We start from the raw sequence: 19,282 nt of genomic DNA on the forward strand, positions 1-19,282 counted from the left end.
CTCTCTGCCTCTGTCTCCATCTCCCTGAGTCTGTGTTTCCCTCTGTGTCTCTGTGTATCTGAGCCCTCACTCACTGCTTCTGTGTCTCCTTTGATCTCTTATTCTCACATTTTTCTCTTTCCGCATCTTTCCCCCTCTCCTCTGTCTTTTTGTTGGTCTCTGACCCACCTCTCTCCCTCTCCTTCCCACCTCTCCTCATCTCCCTGTGTCTCCTTCTCATCCACCCTCTGTCCTGCCCCTCTCTCTGTCTCTCGCATCTTCTTTGCTGTGTCAGATGTTGATAGCATAGTGGTTACACAGGATAAATTTGCTGACTACTTAAGACGATTTATGTACTTAAGAGCATATTTCTGTGCTTGGCTTACAGAGAAATGTAATACCTAACTTGTCAAGAATTGCAATTGCAAAAAAATATGCAAAATTGTATAAAGCCTGATGTAAAATCCCTCCTTCACTTGTCCTTCTAGAGATAACCATGGTTAACTATTTGGCAGATATCCTCCCAGACTTTTCCCCTCTCTGTGATTCCCTGTGAGAGGAGAAAAATGAAACCATGTGTTGGCCTTGTGCAAATACTCACCTGAACCTCCTTCCAGCTTTTCCAGATATGACTCTCTGCTAGGAGGTCATGGGAATTTGTATTTGTGACATTCATTCATGTGACTCTGACCCGCACTCCCAGTTGAGAACAACATCCAGGCAGACTTTTCTCAAGTTTACCTTTTAGCTTAATGTACTATAGAGGTATTTCCAGGTTAGTTGAGAAAGAGAAGTTTATTACTTTGTTTTATTTTTATTATTTATTTATTTATTTTTGGTGGTGCTGGGTCTTCCATGCTGTGGGCCAACTTTTCTCTAGTTTCAGGAAGTTGAGGCTACTCTCTGGTTGCAGTGCTCAGGCTTCTCATTGTGCTGGCCTCTCTTGTTGTGCAACATGGGTTCCAGGAACTTGACCTCAGTAGTTGCAGCTCAAGAGCTCCATAGTTGTGGCACACCGCCTTCGTTGCCCCAAGGCATATGGATCTTCCCAGAATAGGAATCGAACCCATGTCTCCTGCATTGGCAGGTGGAGTCTAAACCACTGGACCACCAGGGAAGTCCTTAAAAGAGGAGCATGTTACTTTTTAATCTAGGAGAAAATTTTGTATGGGATGTTAGTTCCCTGACCATGGATTGAACCTGCACCCTGCAGTGGAAGCACAGAGTCTTAACCACTGGACCACTAGGGAAGTCCCCAGGAGAATTTTTTTTTTTTTTTTAAAGACATAGCACTCCCCAATTTAAAAAACCATTTATCTTGTATGAAGCTGAAAAACAGGGCACTGCTCTAGGGGTCCTTTTACGAAAGCTAGAAGTTCCTAAGCCTATTGGCTGTTTTTTCCAAACAACTAGATTCCATGGCCTGGCTGCCATCTGGGTGATAGCTAACACTGCTTTATTAGTGGAAGAAGCAAACAAGCCCACCTTTGGACAGCCACTGGAAGTCCAGATCCTCATCAAGTACAAGGGATTCTGGAAATTATTTTTTTTCCATTTATTTTTATTCATTGGAGGCTAATTACTTTACAATATTGTAGTGATTTTTGCCATACACTGACATGAACCAGCCATGGATTTACATGTGCTCCCCATCCTGATCCCCACCTCCCACCTCCCTCTTCATCCCATCCCTCTGGGTCTTCCCAGTGCACCAGCCCTGAGCATCCGTCTCATGCATCCAACCTGGGCTGGTGATCTGTTTCACCCTTGATAGTATACTTATTTCAATGCTGTTCTCTCTGAACATCCCACCCTCGCCTTCTCCCACAGAGTCTAAAAGTCTGTTCTGTACATCTATGTCTCTTTTTCTGTTTTGCATATAGGGTTATCGTTACCATCTTTTTAAATTCCATATATATGCGTTAGTATACTGTATTGGTCTTTGTCTTTCTGGCTTACTTCACTCTGTATAATGGGCTCCAATTTCATCCATCTCATTAGAACTGATTCAAATGAATTCTTTTTAATGGCTGAGTAATATTCCATGGTGTATATGTACCACAGCTTCCTTATCCATTCGTCTGCTGATGGGCATCTAGGTTGCTTCCATGTCCTGGCTGTTATAAACAGTGCTGCGATGAACATTAGGGTACACGTGTCTCTTTCAGATCTGGTTTCCTTGGTGTGTATGCCCAGGAGTGGGATTGCTGGGTCATATGGCAGTTCTATTTCCAGATTCTGGAAATTAAAGGCCACCATTTATTAGCTGGAGGCCACCTCACTAAACACTAAACCAGGCTTTACTCCTTGACTTCCCAGATGTATGTAACCTTCAAAACTTGCCACACCCTCAACCCAGCAACGCTAACACCTGCTCAGGCCCCAGAACTAACACATTCCTGCCTTGAAACCCTTGTCTAGGTTTACACCTGTGGGTCTGATCTTACTGACCAGGCCATAGAAAAACCTGAGGAGAAATGATTTACTTATGTCAGTAGTTGCTTTAAAGATGGAGTTAGGAAGGCAGGCCATGCTATTATGAACCCTTATACTTCATAAAACCAAAGCCTTTATCAGTAATACTTCATCCCAAAGGACTGAGCTAATAGCCCCAAGTTGAGCCTTAACCTCAGGGGAAGGAAAGATTATAAATATATACAGAGACTCAAAATATGCCTTCCTTGTCTTACATGCCCATGCTACTATCTGAAAAGAAAGAAGACTTTTTATATGCAAAAAATTCCCCTGTAAAATATAGACCTGTGGTTTTACAGCTCATAGAAAGGGTTCAAAAGCCAAAACTAGTAGTAGTTATTCCCTGCTGTGGGCACCAAAAGGAAAAATTCACAAATTACCCAGGGGAACAAAAAACAGGGCAGGTCAGGAAACAAAGAAAACAGCCACAGACCTGATGACCATTAAAGGGGTGTGTGTGTGTGTGTGTGTGTGTGTGTGTGTGTGTTACTTGCTGAGTCATGTCCAACTCTTTGAGACCCCATGGACTGTAGCCTTCCAGGCTTCTCTATCCATGGGATTTCCCAGGCAAGCATACTGGAGTGGTTGCCGTATCCTTCTCCAGGGGATCTTCCCAACCCAGGTATCAATGGAAACAAACATGGAGAAAATTTGACAACAAGCTGCTAGACTTCAGCAGACAAATAACCACCAATCCTTTTATTTAATATAGGAGAGAAAATTAAAAACTGATTCTCTACTTTGCTCTCTAGGATCCTACAAGGTTTAACAAACTTGCTGGCAGGAGATTTTTATTTCCTTATAACCCTTTTTTTCCCAGTCATACAGACTTATACTATGTATGTCTCGTGGTCTGTTGTATAACCTACTGTGGTCAACTTTTGACTAAGAATTTTTGATCCAAGAAGGACACCTGGGACCAATAGGTCCAGAACTTCCATTATAAAAATAGAGAAACTATTAAACTTGAACCTCAAGATTAACAAAAATATATACCAAAGCAGAGTGGCTTCTTGAAAGGGGTGACATCACCTCCCTGTCTGGTCCACAGTTAAGGAAGCCCTTCTAACATTAATGTGGTGCCTTTCCTTTCTAGACCCTTTAAGGCTATTGATGTTCCTCTCCTTTTCCGCCCCTGTTTGTTTAAAGGTTTGGTTAAATTTGTGTCTTCTAGGTTCCAATAGTTGGAACTAAACCTCATGATTACTCAAGGAAATCAACCCATTCCAGCAGAGTGGTCCAGGTCCCTATAGGTCCTAGAACACTCAGTGAGGGATTCTACACAGCTAGGAAAGGCTAGGGTCTGTCCAGTAGGAAGAAACTTCAGAAGAGGAGACTGTCAGCCTCTGACCCCTTAAGAACAACAGTTTAGAGTGTTTCAGGGGAAGTGAGGACGACCCGGGATCTGGGATGCTTCGCCTGGGCACCTGGGCACACCTCTCCTCCTGCAACAAAATACAAAGTAGCTATCTGTTGTTCAGTCACCAAGTCATGTCTGACTCTTTGCAACGCTATGAACTTCACCACACCAGGTTTCCCTGTCATTCACTATCTCTGGAAATTTGCTCAAACTCATGTCTATTGAGTTAATGATACTATCTCACCACCTCATCCTCTTACACCCCCTTCTCCTCTTGCCCTCCATCTTTCCCAGCATCAGGGTCTTTTTCAATGAGTTGGCTCTTTGCATCAAGTGGCCAAAGTATTGGAGCTTCAGCATCAGTCCTTCCAATGAATATTGAGGGTTGATTTCCCTTAGGATTGGGCTTCCATGATAGCTCAGTTGGTAAAGAATCCACCTGCAATGCAGGAGACCCCAGTTTGATTCCTGGGTCAGGAAGATCCGCTGGAGAAGGGATAGGCTACCCGTTCCAGTATTCTTGGGCTTCCCTTGTGGCTTAGCCAATAAAGAATCCCCTGTAATGCAGGAGACCTGTTTTCGATCCCTGAGTTGGGAAGATCCCCTGGAGAAGGGAAAGGCTACCCACTCCAGTATTCTGGGCTGGAGAATTCCATGGACTGTATAGTCCATGGGGTCGCAAAGAGTCAGACACAACTGAGTGACTTTCACTTCACTCCCTTAGGATTGACTGGTTTGATCTCCTTGCTGTCCAAGGGACTCTCAAGCATCTTCTCTAGTGCCAGAATTCAAAAGAATCAATTCTTCAGCTCTCAGCCTTCTTTATGATCCAACTCTCACCAGAGGAGTTGGCAAACCACCTAAACCAACCCTACAACCTAACCCCTGGACACACCCCTACCCTCACCCCATATAAGGAACAAACTTGCCCCCCTTAGTCAGCAGTTCAGCAAGGGAACCTGTTACTTATTCCCAGTCCCCCATAATGCAGGAGGAGCCCCAGTAAAGCCTTGCTGGAAAAAAAATGGAAGAACATCTCCCTTCTATTACCCCAATACAGAGTGAAACACAAATGTTTCTAGCAACTCTATTCACAATAGCCAAAATGTGGAAACAAACATTAATCCACTGATGAAGGGATACATAAAGCTAGTATTTCCACATAACACAATACTATTCAACCATGAAGGAAATGAAGTACTGATACCTGTTAAAATGTGAATGAACCTTGAAAACATTAAGCTAAATGAAAAAGCCGAAACAATCACTTCATGTATGATGCCATTTATATGAGATTTCCAGAATTGATCAATTCATCTGAAAAATAACAGCCAAAAACATAGTCATGGTTGTCGGGAGTGAATTGGAGGCGAGAACTGGGGACTGACATCTTAATGGCATGGAGTTTTTTATGGGGTGATGAAAATGTTTCAGAATAGATAGAATTGATGGTTACACAACATGATTGTACTAACTACCATTGAAGTGTACACCTTAAAATTGTTATGGTTAAATTTAAGATATGTGAATTTACCTAAAAGAGAGAGAGAGAGCAAAGGTAGCACAGACAGCCACTGGCCAGAGAGAACAGAACTTTATTTTGGTCTCACTGGTTTTAAAGGATAAAATCAGAGAGGGGAGGGGGAAATTTTGAAGTCACACAGGAAAATAGCATTGAGGGATGAACTAGCCATTTCAATTCAAGGGGGGAGGAGGAGGGCAGGGGTGAGCAGAGTAAATGAGACAGGAGGGGATACAGGGAACCTGGTGCTGCTGCTGCTGCCCTGGGTAAGCTTGGGTCTAAATCTTGTCCTCCTTTGGGGCTTCAGTTATCCAGACTGTGCTAGTGGGGTGGTAACACTAATATATTGCAGGTATTTCTTGACCCTGAAATATCCTCAGTCAACAATACAGGCTATCTGGGGATGAGTGGTGACTACAGCAGGCTGGATGATGGAGAGACCACAGAAGGGACTTTCCATAGGAGAGAGTGAGCAGGGAGGAGTCAGGAACCTGCACACGTTAATTCTGGACAGAGAGGGGGGGTGCATGCAAGGACTCAGAGGGGATCTGAGCCTCTTCTTGCCTTCCCCCTCCCCTATGGAGCAGGAAGCTGACCTGGAACACAAGGGGCAGTCTCCCCAGCCCATTCACCCTTGGCATGAGGTCAATGTCCTCAGTGGCCTTGGGAGACCCCAAAGAGAAGTTCTGCAGCAAGGAGGTCAAGATGAGGAAGAGCCGGGAGCAGGCCAAACTCTCACCCAGACAGAGGCATTTTCCTGCGGATGTAAGGGAAAGGGTGTCAGTGAGGGGAGCCCTGCAGAGCACTTGCAGGCCCCACCCCAAAAGTCTAAGGATATTTGCGTGCTCATTTACATAGATTTACATGTCAAGTACTTCTGATTCTACGCTGGTGGTGGTTAGTTGCTAAGTTGTGTACAGCTCTTCACAACCCCACAGTCCTCTCTCCATGGGATTTTCCAGGAAGAATACTGGAGTGGGTTGCCATTTCCTCCTCCAGAGGGTCTTCCCAGAGATGGGTAGAGGGGAGCTGAAACCTCTGGCCCATCCTGATATAGGTGGGGACTTAGCTGATCAAATACAGACCTACTTCTAATCAGTTGGATACATGGTCTTTGCTGTAAGCTTCTGAGTGTCTGCACTCTTCTGGTCACTTCGACCCTCCTCCCAGCCCCCTGGTCCTGCCCACCATCAGCAGGCAACAGAGTCAGCCTCCCAGACCCAATCCCCACACCCCAATCCGTGGAGGTACTGTCTAGTCATGCCCACATCATGCTTGATAGAGATTTTAAATAACACCCTGCCCACCTCTGCACCCATTTTTCTGACTCTCATGACCACTCCTTACATCATCCTGCCACGTGGGGTCAACTATCACCAATGGGTCCATCTAGGTGGAACCCTGAATATCCTCGACCAACTTCAGCACAGGCTGTGTCCACTGGAGTAACCAAGAGAGGGACCAGCATGTTCCTGGGTTGAGCAAGGGTTTCAACTGCATCTTGTTGACCCGCAGTCTCATGGGAAGGAAAGGAGCCCAGAGAGCAGCCTTGTGTGTGTGGCAAAGTTCATTACTGTTCATTCATTCAGTATTCACAGTACATCTCTTGGTGCATAAACTTCTCTGCCACATTGAACTTGGCTGGGATTTTCTTTATCTGGTGAAATGAGGTCTAAACTTAGGCATGTCATGCATTTTTCCCTGTTTCTTCATATGTCAGGAGAGAGTACCCATTAGCCTTCATTTCTACATGACTGTTAAGGTCAGGGGTGGGCATGTTGCATGAACAGGAAAATAATAACCTTTTAATTTTAAGTTGTTGAGATGTTCAGACTGTTTATCACAGCTTAGCCCCACCCTGACCTCCACAGAACATGACTTCCTACCGCGCCTTGAGCAAGTAACCTGCCCACTCCCACAGCCTCTCTTGCTCTGCTTCTACAACAGAGAATGATTCAACACTGAGACATCGATTATTTTTTAATCAATCAAAGGAGGAAGACAATTTGATCCTCTTGACAAGAGCTGAAAAGATTATTGAGACTACTCAGTGAAATATCTTGGTTAAAAATTTTAAAAGAATTTACTGTAAAATATGGAGGAAACAAATTTCCTTAGTGTGATTTACAGTTGAGAAAAATATATGGTAGAGTAGCCATAAAATATCTGGAATAGGCAATAGCCAGCATTCAGCTTCATAGAGAAAATAAAATTATTTTCCTTAAAGTTAGGACATGGACAAGATTGCTCACTATCAGTGCTATTGCTTCACATGATTCCAGAAGTGCTAGTCCTTGATATTAGGGAAAACATGACATGTGACTTTAACATAAGAAACAATTAAGTCAAAACATCATCATTTACAGCTGCTAACATCAGTTATTAGGAAAATCCAAGAGAATAAATGAAACATTGTTAGGTATAAAAGTAATATAGGGAATTTGTTCAATTATGACAGAAATACATGCCCCAAAAGATGAGTGGACTTCTGACATACTTGGTAAAGCAATTTGAAATGACTTTAGAAGAGTGCTCTGGACCGAAACCTGTCCTCCCAAAATTTATATGTTGCAGTCCTAATGCCCACGGTGGTATTTTAAGAAGGAATCTGGGAGGTAATTAGGTTTAAATTAGCTCATTAGGGTGGGGTCTCCCTGAGAGGAGAGTGTTCTTAGAAGACGAAGTGAGACCATGGTCCCTAGGCTGCATGTGAGTCCACAGCAAGATAGCGGCCATGTGCAAACCAGGAGGAGAGACCTCACAAGAACCTGACCATGCTGGCTCCCTGATTGCAGACTTGTGGCTTCCAGAACTGTGAGAAAATAAATTTCTTTTGTTTAAGCCACCCAGTCTATGGCATTTTGTTACTGCAGCCCACAGTTGAGCTGACAAAGAGGTCCTACAAACAATAGCCACAATCTTCTCCTGTGTTTCTTAGGAATAAATTTAGCAAAAAATATGCAAAATCTACTTTTAAAAAAGCTCAAGATGCCACCAGTGGTACAAGGACTAAATGAACACACTATCTTTGATCTAGGACATATCAAAAATGGGCTTCAGGTGGTGCTCGTGGTAAAGAATCCGTCTGCCGAAGCAGTCGTGGAACCGCCTCCGGAGCCGGTGCAGGGCCAGGCCGCGGGGCCCGGGTGCGAGCAGAGGCTGGGGTCCGAGCGGGCGGCCGCGGGCACAAGAGCCCCGGGGACCCCCGAGGACCCGGCGGATGCCCCGCCGCCGCCAGGGCTCCCCGCCAAGGCAGGGCAGTGCGCCTTGGGTCGAGAGGAGGTTCAGCAGATCCTTCAGGAGCGGAATGAGCTCAAAGCCAACGTGTTCCTGCTGAAGGAGGAGCTGGCCTACTTCCAGCGGGAGCTGCTCACAGACCACCGGGTCCCTGGGCTTCTGCTTGAAGCCATGAAGGTAGGTGTCAAGAAGCAGCGGAAGAAGATCAAGGCCAAAATGTTAGGGACTCCAGAGGAAGCTGAGAGCAGTGACAATGAGGATGGCTCATGGCTCCTGCTCTCCAGTGATAAGGGAGACCATTCTGAATCCCCAGCCCCTGAGTCCAGAATAAGGAGTTTCTTTGGCCAGTGGTATCGGGGTGAAGCAGAGGCCCCTGGGACTGAGACCAGCAGTGTGGCTCCCAGTCAGCTACAGGGAGGAGAGGAGACCCCGCAGCCACCCCACCTAGAGCCAGTGGGCAGCCCAACAGCCCCCGACTCCTGACGGGTCCTGCTGTGCTCTCAGTGAACATCTTTGTCTGGGGTCTCAGCTGCCCCAGAGACCTGACTTTGGAATCTGTCTGTGATTGGATCTGTGACCTCAAATGAGGACTGGGCTTCCTCCTTCCTTGCCCTTCCCAGGCTCTTCTCTAATCCTGGTCCGAGCTGGGGTCTGATGGGAGCTCAGCCTACTTTCCTTCCTATCGGTTCAGTTCGGTTGCTCAGTGGTGTCCGACTCTTTGCGACCCCATGGACTACAGCGCACCAGGCCTCCCTGTCCATCCGGGAGTTTGCTCAAACTCATGTCCATGGAGTTGGTGGTGCCATCCAGCCATCTCATCCTCTTCTTCTCCTACCTTCAGTCTTCCCCGGCATCGGGGTCTTTTCCACTGAGTCAGTTCTTCCCATCAGGTGGCCAAAGTGTTGGAGTTTCGGCTTCAGCCTCGGTCCTTCCAATGAATATTCAGGACTGATTTCCCTTGGGATGGACTGGTTGGATCTCCTTGCAGTCCAGGGGACTCTAGGGAGTCTTCTCTAACACCACAGTTCAAAAGCATCAATTCTTTTTTTTTTTTTCAGTTCTACCACTTTATTGCTACCAACCCATCTCCCTCCACCCTCGTGCACACATGCTCAGTCATGTAACCCCATGGACTGCAGCCCGCCAGGCTCCTCTGTCCATGGACTTTTCCAGGCAAGAATACTGGAGTGGGTTGCCATTTCCTTCTCCAAAAAGCATCAGTTCTTTATAGTCCAGCTCTCACATCCATGTATGACTACTGGAGAGACCATGGCTTTGACTAGATGGACCTTTGTTGGCAAAGTGGTGTCTCTGTTTTTTAATATGCTGTCCTTCCTATACCTCTCTGCCAAGCCTCGGGGGCCAGATAAAAGTGCTGCTTCTCTGAGTTTGTTTCCCCATCCGCGACACGGAGAGCTGACTGCCCCCTCCCCCCAGGTGTTTGTACAGATGGCCTGAGCTATTGGAATAAAGCAACTGCCCATGATACCAAAAAAAAAAAAAAAAACCAAAAAAAAAAAAAAAGAATCCGTCTGCCAATGCAGGAAACATAAGAGACACCTGTTAGATCCCTGGGTCCTGGGTCGGGAAGATCTGGAGAATGGCATGGCAATCCACTCTGGTCTTCTTGCCTGGAGAATCCCATGGACAGAGGAGCCTTGCAGGCTACAGTCCATAGGGTTGCAAGAGTCAGACATGATTTAGCGACTAAACCATTACTATCAAAAATGGAGATTTGGCAAAGCATTAGAATCAAAATACAAATTTAGGTTAATCCAAGTAGAATCCCAGTGGGATATTTTGGGACTTTGACAAAATAATTCTAAGATACACTCAAGAAAAATAAAATGTGTTACAAAAAATAAAGGAAGAGTAATGTCCCCTGGAAAATATTAAAATATATGTATAGGTATAATATTAATAATTCAAAGAATTATATAGCTGAAAAAGACAGATTAGAGAATCAGTGTGGATATGGATTATTACAAAAAAAAAAAAAAAACAAACCAACCCAAAACAGAAATAGATCTGAGGAGAATAGCCCCTTCACATATGATGAATTTCAAGTCAGTGGCTAAAACTGAATTATTTCATAAGTGATGATAACAGAATAACCCTAGGAATGCATATTGAATCAGGGTTAACCTAGGACTGAATAATCCTTACATTTCTGTGCCGTAAGTGTCTCATATCTCACTCTAGTCTTACTTGTATTTTTAAATATGAAATCAGCTAACAAGAAACAAATTAAGGAATTTTCGTTCTTTTTCTTCCTTTCTGTTCTCTTCCTTTCTTGTTGCTTTTAATTAAGTTACCTACCTATTATCTATTTACCTATCCACCACCTACCTTTGTGTGTGAGCAAATATTAATAAAACCATTAAAGGACATCCTCTGTAGTACTAATAATAGGTCAGGTTTAGTGGTGAATTACAATTTTCACTTTTACTTCATACTTCATTTTTTGTATAAAAATGAGAGAAATGTCTTTATTTAATTTTGAAAGAAAAATTGTAAATTGTAATGTAAAAACATTCCCCATTCTTGCCACATAACAGGTGCTCAATAATACTGGGTCATTTATTTGTCTCTGGGTGCAAGTATGTTTTTCTGTATCTCAGTTTATCTCTGTCACTGACTGAGTCTCTGTTTTCCTTCCCCATCACACCTCATCCCTATCCTCCCCCCTCACACTATTCTTATCTCTGAAGATGTCTTGCTTTCTTTTTCCTTTAGACTCCTTATCTTTTCCCAAACTGTTCACACAGGGTTTGGAGTTGGATCAAGAGAGAGAGTCACATACAGAGTGGGAGTGAGCAGACATTCCCATGGGGGAGAAAGAGCATGACTTACTTATGGAGAATGGAATGAAGACTTGTGGCTTCTTGGACTTGCCCTGCGCATCCAGGAAGTGGCCAGGGTATAAGGCATCTGGCTTCTCAAAGCGGCGTGGGTCATGGAGGGCAGAGCTCAGGATGGGGTACACATTAATGCCCTAAGAGGACATCAAAGACAAATGGGCCCAAATGGCCATCAACAAAGAGTGGCTGAATCCTCAGCAGATAAGGAGCTTCAGCTACTGTGTGGCTCTACAGTTGGTGGCAGGAATGTTGAAATAATTCTGCCCTACTTGGTCAATAGTGTCCCATCCCTCCAGGTATCCTCACCAACCACCCTGATTCCTCATCCCCAAGACCCCTGGGTCTTCTTTATCATCTGTCGACTGAAAGGTTCACATCTGACTCAACAGAGCCCTATAAGAAGCTGACTCTAGGACTGGGGCCCGAATATAATTGGATAGATGCTGGTCATTGGGCAAATTGATACATTATATCAACTTGATACACCAATATCAGGTGTATCTAGAGGCACCTGATCACCTAGATATCTAGGTGATACACCTAGAAACACCAATACACAGCAACATAATCAAGGACAAAGATAAGAGTTAGAACATAGGCATTGACCTGAAAAATATATCTACAAAGTACGGTTATATTTCAAAATGAAAGCCACACACACAAATTGCAAATTGTATTGACATGGACATAAAGACCAGAGGTGAAGGTTACATGAATGCTGGACACATAAATTGCACAGTAACAGATGCAGTAGGGACCAATCATTGTGTATATAGGTATATATAAACATATGGGTTCATATAAAGGAGAGATTATAACACAGATTATAAAACCAGTCAACTGTATAGCAAGTTTCAATAAGTACATGGTACTTTTTTCAGCAAACATAACATCTTGTGAAGGTTAAAAAAAAAACACAACACAGCAAAAGGGAGAGGACTTTTCTATTTCTAAAATCTCCATCCCTCCCACAAAAATCTGGAAATAAGAATTCTTCTTATAGTCATGAACCAGACATGAACCATAAGACTGGAGGTGACCAACACCTTCCAACCAACATTCTGTGGCCCTTCTGGTCTCGCCTTTCGGAGATAATGTCCCCGGAAGTGAGTGTCCCTGATGACAGAGTGGAGTAGGCCAAGTGGGACAGAGTCACTGAATCTCTGAATCTCATGGATGATGGCATCTGGATAAGGCATATTTGGCTGATCTTCCAGTGCTGGGAGATGGTGTGCACCAATTACTCTGTCGATTTCTGCCTGGACTTCCTCTGAGAATAGTTAGGGTGTGAGGAGGGTATGTCGATAAATATCCCTAACAGTGGACTCAACCAAGTGACCTAAAAATGACCTGCTGACTGATGGGAGGATCTTGTAAATTCTTTACTAAAGATGGTAGGCTACCATTCCTTCTTAATGAAAAAGCATCAAAAAGGAAGTTAGAGGCTTCTTTGAGTGAAGACTTGTGTAATGTTTCCACTCTTGTTACAACATGAGGATAACTTGGATAAAGATGGGTGGGTGGAAATTCATTCAACACTTCAGGATGTAATTTTTTCTTTTCAGCTAAAAATGAGTTGCAGGTAAAACTGGTGTCTTCTCTTTTTGTCCCACTCACATGCTATGTAATTTTATATACGTCATTCCCCACTCTGGCCTTAAATTCATTCTTGTGAAATAACGGTGTCTGACTAGATGAGAGCATCTCCAAGTCTGATCTACAGACCACTAACTTGAATGGAGGGGCTCTTTAATTAGCTGTAAATGGGCAGTATACTTAATAAAAGCAAAAAGTCAAGTTTTTTTTTTTTATCAAACTCAAAGAGACAACCTCAAAGAGTAGCTGTCAAGAACCATGTACTTTCGTAGACTGGCAAAATCCACTTCAAATGCTTTGTGTTTTATTGTAAGTCCCAATACCGGTGATTTTTTTATTTTTCAGACTACTCAGGACAAAAGTTATCTGTCTTAGTCTATCAGACGACCACCTTCCCATATGGCCTCAGGGACACTCACCCCTCCATCGTCCCCACCTCCCATAAGCGCAGCTCACTTAAAGACATCGGGAATCTTAAGAAGGAGTAGAAACCCATAGCTGAGAGTGGCGCTGGAGGTCTCTGTGCCAGCAATGAACAGTGAGAGCACCGTGTTAAGATTTTTCTGGTAAAAGTCACTCTCAGGATCTGAGCGCTCCTAGAGACAGGGATGGATGCCTCTTAATGTCTCGCCTTGTGCAGATTTCACTTTTCAGAGTCTTCTTCCCTCTCTAACAGCACCATCTTCCTTTGTGCCCGTCATTCTTTTTCCTGATCTGTTTTTCTCTAGCCAAGGCCAATAAGATACTAAAAGGGTGAGCTCTGGAGCCAAAGCTCTGGATTTCAAACTCAGGTCCTACCATGTATTAACTGTGTGTCTTTGTGCAAGAAATACAAATTCTATGTGCTTAGTTCATCATGTGGGTTGTCGTGATATAATGTATAATAAGCTCAATGGGCTTCCCTAGTAGCTCAGATGGTTAAAAAAAAAAAAAAAAAAAAAAAATCTGCCTGCAATGCGGGAGACCCAGGTTTGATACCTGGGTCAGGAAGATCCTCTGCAGAAAGAAATGGCAACCCACTCCAGTATTCTTGTCTGGAGAATTCCAATCTGAGGAGCCTGGCAGGCTACAGTCCATGGGATCACAGAGTTGGACACAACTCAACGACTAACACTTTTACTTTCAAGTTCAATGAATGTGGAGTTTAAATTGTTGATATTGTTGTTCTTGTGTTGTTGTTTTTCTGTCTTTGGGTGTCATCCACTCCTGTTTGGCCCTTGCAGCTGACATTCCAGGGATGCGAATAAAGACATTTTACAACTGGTATGGCACTTGCTAAGCTTCCCTGGTAGCTCAGCTGGTAAAGAATCTGCCTGCAATGCAGGAGACCCCACTTGGATTCCTGGGTAAGGAAGATTCCCTGGAGAAGGGATAGGCTCCCCACTCCAGTATTCTTGGACTTTCACGGTGGCTCAGTCAGTAAAGAATCCGCCTGCAATGCTGGAGACCTGGGTTGGGAAGATTCCCTCTGGAGGAGGGCATGGCATCCCACTCCAGTATTTTAGCTTGGAGAATCCCCATGGACAGAGGAGCCTGGTGGGCTGCTCCTTGGAGTCACAAAGAGTCGGACACGACTGAGCCACAAAACACAGCACAGCACATGGCACGTGCCCCATACCAATCAGAACAGATATTGGCCTGCACCAATCAGAACAAACGTTGGCCTGCACCAATCAGAACAGACGTTGGCCTGCACCAATCAGAACAGACATTGGCCTGCACCAATCAGAACAGACATTGGCCTGCACCAATCAGAATAGACATTGGTCTCTATCAATCTGAATATACGCGGAGCCTGACTAATCAGAACAGACTTGACTCCGTCAGAACAGGGGAAGAAGTGAGCTGTGTCTCAGAGAAAGCTTACTGGACACATGTTAACTGCTTAATTACCATCTCTTTAAAGGCTGCTGGGAGGAAGGCTTGGGGAGGCATAGGAAAAAATAGTGGGGGACTGTGGATCTTGGCTTTCTTGCTAATCCTTAAGGAAATATTTCAACATTTAAAAAACATGTAGTCACACCCAAAGATATTAGTTTAATGTCAATACGGTTTCCATCACTCCGTTTCCCACCCCCAACGCCCATCCGGGGCAGGCCTTGCCTTGTCCATGCGAAGCAGGAAGGAATCAATGAAGTCCTTAGGGCCACTGGGATCCAGCATCCTCTGGTGCCTCTCCATGTTCTCAGTGATAAAATCTTTCACTTCTTGAAGCATGCTGTACAAGCGGGTGTGTGTGCTAGGAAAGTGTTTCAAGATGCCCGGGAAGATTTCAAACACCTACAGGGCAGCAGACAAGGCACAGAACCCATTGCATTCACTGGGCTGGTTCTGTGAGTGTTGATGTTCTGAGCTACACACGTAGCAACATCCAAAGGCAATTATTTACCCTGCAGACTTGGAGGGTGTGCCTCCCACCTGAACACACACACACACACACACACAGAGTGCTGCATGGACCTCTGCATCCAGCTCCAGTCACTGTCTCATCTGCTGAGGTTTCTTCTCTCGAAGCCCATCCTGTCCAAGGCCTGATTCTGACACCGAAACTGACGGATGACTTCACCTGGGAGGGGTCAGGAGTTGGAGTGAGCACATAAAACTAATCTCTCAATGTCTTCTGCCTTTGGTGATCAGGACAGAAAGCACCTGACCTCTTCCCAGGGTCTACCCACCCTGATTCCTGGCCCACCATGGAATCTTTAGCCTCACCTTGGTATAGAAGGAGCTGATAATGACAGAGCCCTCATTCATTAAATGTAGGAGCTGTAATAATTGAGGGTCCTGGTAAGTGCTCGCTGAAAACGATGGAGGAGATGATGTTCACAGTGATGGAGTTAAAGAGGAAGTAGGGATCCAGGTAGGCCCCTGAGGAGGAGAGGTCTGTCATGGGGGTCCCCTGCATTGCCTTTCTGGGAGACTGACCTGACTGGTGCCAGCCTAGCTTGTTTGATGGTTTTCCTCCATTTTTCTTTGCTTTCATTGTTCCTCTCGGTCTCCCCTTTTCTCTTCAGGAATGTCCACATCTGTGTCTCTTGTTGTTTTTCTTGCTGTCTGTCTTGGGTTGACTTTCTCTGGTCTTATCTTTGACTCTTTATTTCAGACTCACCCCTTCTTTGTTCTCTCTCCATCTCCCCATCTACCTTTATGACCTCTCTCCTTGACCTCACTGACATTCTGTGTTCCTCTGACTCTATGTCTCTCTTTTCCTTTATCTTTGTACGGCTTTTTCTTGCAGTTTCTGCTCCTGGGTTCATTTTGCCAGTGTCCTCAGTATCTCTGTCTTTTGTTTTCTCTCTGTCTCTTGTCTCTGGTGCTTCTGGCTGCTTTCTCTGCCTGTTTCTCTGTGTCTCTGCTAGTCTCACTTCGTCTCTCTCTCTCTCTCTACCATTGTCTGTTTTTCTGTCTATGTCCCCTTCTCTCTATTCCTGAACCTGTCTCTGCATCTCTCTCTCTCTTCCCTGTCTCCATCTCATCCCCACCTCCACCCAGCCCACACTCACCTTGGGATTTCTGAAGCTCCTCCACCAGGCACTGAGGTTCCTCCTTGAGTCATTCCTCAATACTCCACTTCCCCATCCCAAAGTCCTTCATGGTGGTCACAGAGAATTTCTGTAGAACCTTCTAAGACTTTCCACTGGCAAAATCCACACCTGATGGTGGGGCGTGGAGGAAAGGTTTTGAAGGCACATGGGATGGTCCCTCCTCCCTTCCATAATCCTCACCCTCGTCCCCCACTCATCTGTTCCCTGAAAGACAGGGTCAGTGATGGCGATGTGCCCTCGGCCAGAGAATGCCTCGGCCTGATCCACCAGGGCCTCCCTCATTGCCTCGTACCCCCACAGGATGACAACAGGCCAAAACCCCAGGTAGAAGATAAAGACATCCCCGTATTTCTCCCACAGCTGTGGGGGCACAGTCCAGGTCTCACTCACTGACTCAAGAGAAGGATCTCCACCTCACCCCTGGGTCACACCTCCCAGTTAGCCTACCCTGAAGGCTGCAGCCCCGTCAGGGAAGAGCAGAGACTGGAACTCTGTGGTCTCCTCCTAGCCTCACATATATCACCTGACCCCAAGCATCCTCCTCTCTTGGCTTTTCTAAGATTCCTCCCAGCTTTGCTTTTAAGAATTACAGAGACTCCCACATCCAAGCTATAGAATCTCTCCTCTCCAACCCACACAGGACCACAGCTCAAAGTCTCAAGTCTATCAGAATCTCTCTCTCCAAAGGAAACCTTCCTACGCTATTGGTGTAGCTGCTATGATGCAGCCAATATAGAGAATAGAGTGGATGTTCTTAAAAAGTACTAAAAATAGAGTTTCCATATGACCCAGCCATCCCTCTCCTATGCATATGTCTGGAGAAAAACCATTATTCAAAAAGATACATGCACCCCAGTGTTTATTGTAGCACTATTTACAATAGCCAGGACATGGAAGCAACCTAAATGTCCACCAATAGAGAAGTGGATAAAAAGGATACGGTACATATATACAATGGACAGTTACTCAGCCATAAAAGAGAATGAAATAATGCCATTTGCACTGACACAGATGAACCTGGGATTGTCAAACTGAGTGAAGTAAGGCAGATAGAAAAGGCAAATATATGGTATCACATATATGTGGAATCTAAAAAAAAATGGTACCAAAAAACCTATCTAGAAACAGTAATTGAGTCACAGATGTAGAAAGCAAACTTATGGTTACCTAGAGGGAAAGTGGGGGAGGATAACTTGGGAGACTGGTTTGACATATACTCAGGATTATATGCAAAATAGGTAACTGATAAGAGCTTACTGCGTAACAGAGAATTCTTCTACTCAGTTCTCTGCAATGACCAGTATGGGAATGGAGTCTAAAGGAGAATGGATATACATATATGTGTGTGTGTGGCTGATTCACTGTGCTGTGCACCAAAAACCAGCATGCCATTAGAAACCAAATATACTCCAGTAAAAAATTAACTAAAATTGTGAAACAGAAATAGTCACAAATACAAAAAGAAAACTTACAGTAACCAAGGGTAAAAGAAGGGAGATTGGGATTAACATATATACATTAATATATATAAAATAAATAACTGATAAGAACTTACCATACAGCACAGGGGACTCGTCTCAATACTCTATAGTGACTTATATGAGAAAAGAATCTTAAAAAGAGTGTGTGTGTGCTAGTCACTCAGTCATGTCCAACTATTTGTGATCCCATGAACTGTAGCCCACCAGGCTCTCTGTCTGTGGGATTTTTCAGGCAAGAATACTGGAGTGGATTACCATTCCCTTCTCCAGGGGATCTCCCAACCCAGAGATTGAACCTGGGTTCCCGTATTGCAGGCAGATTCTTTATTGTCTGAGCCATTAGGGAAGACCATAAAAAAAGTGGATATATCTATATGCATCATTGATTCACTTTGCTATACAGCAGAAACTAACAAAACATTCTAAATCAACTATACTCCAATATAAAGTGAATTAGAAAAATAATGCAGGGCTTCCCTATGGTACAATGGATAAGAATCCTCCTGCCACTGCAGGGGACACAGGTTTGATCCCTGGCCCGGGAGGATTCCACATGCTGCAGAGCAGCTAAGTCCATGTACCACAACTACTGAAGTCCGTGTGCCTAGAGCCTGTTCTCCTGAACAAGAGGAGCCACCACATTGCGAAGCCCACACGCCTCAGCTAGAGAGTAGCCCCTGCTCTCTGAAACTAAAGAGAGCCCACAAGCAGCCTCAGAGACTCAGCTCGACCAAAAATAAAAAATTTTTAAAAAAAGAAACCCTTAAGGAGCAACTCTTTCACTGCACCTTCCAAAGTACTAATGATCATTATCTATCCTTACTTTGAAAACTACTTTTTGAAAACCCATTAGGCACTTGTTATTAAACTGTACTGGGAACTGTGTTAAAAGTCTTTTTTTTAAAAAGGAAAAGATTCTTGCACCCTAATGTTGATTGCAGCACTATTCACAATAAGGAAGAAACAGAAGCAATGTATGTGTCCATTGACAGAGGCTTGGATAAGAAGATATGGTGTACGTATACAGTGAAATATTACTTAGCCATAAAAAAGAACAAAGTAATGCCATTTGCAGCAACATGGATGGACCTAGATAATCAAACGAAGTGAAGTAAGAAAGAGAACAAGTATCTTATGATGTTGTTAATATGTGGAATACAATTTTTTAAAATGATACAGATGAACTTATTTCCAAAACAGAAACAGAGTCACAGATGTAAAAATCA

The 19,282-nt window shown here is 44.3% G+C and overlaps 1 pseudogene; it reads right to left on the minus strand.

The window, feature by feature from the left end:
* Positions 1–5,344: 5,344 nt before the first annotated feature.
* Positions 5,345–17,112, minus strand: LOC136157505 (cytochrome P450 2B4-like; annotated as a pseudogene).
* Between the last annotated feature and the right edge of the window lie 2,170 nt (positions 17,113–19,282).

The sequence above is a fragment of the Muntiacus reevesi genome, chromosome 2 (genome assembly GCF_963930625.1).
Source record: "Muntiacus reevesi chromosome 2, mMunRee1.1, whole genome shotgun sequence".
In the NCBI taxonomy this organism is placed as follows: domain Eukaryota; kingdom Metazoa; phylum Chordata; class Mammalia; order Artiodactyla; family Cervidae; genus Muntiacus; species Muntiacus reevesi.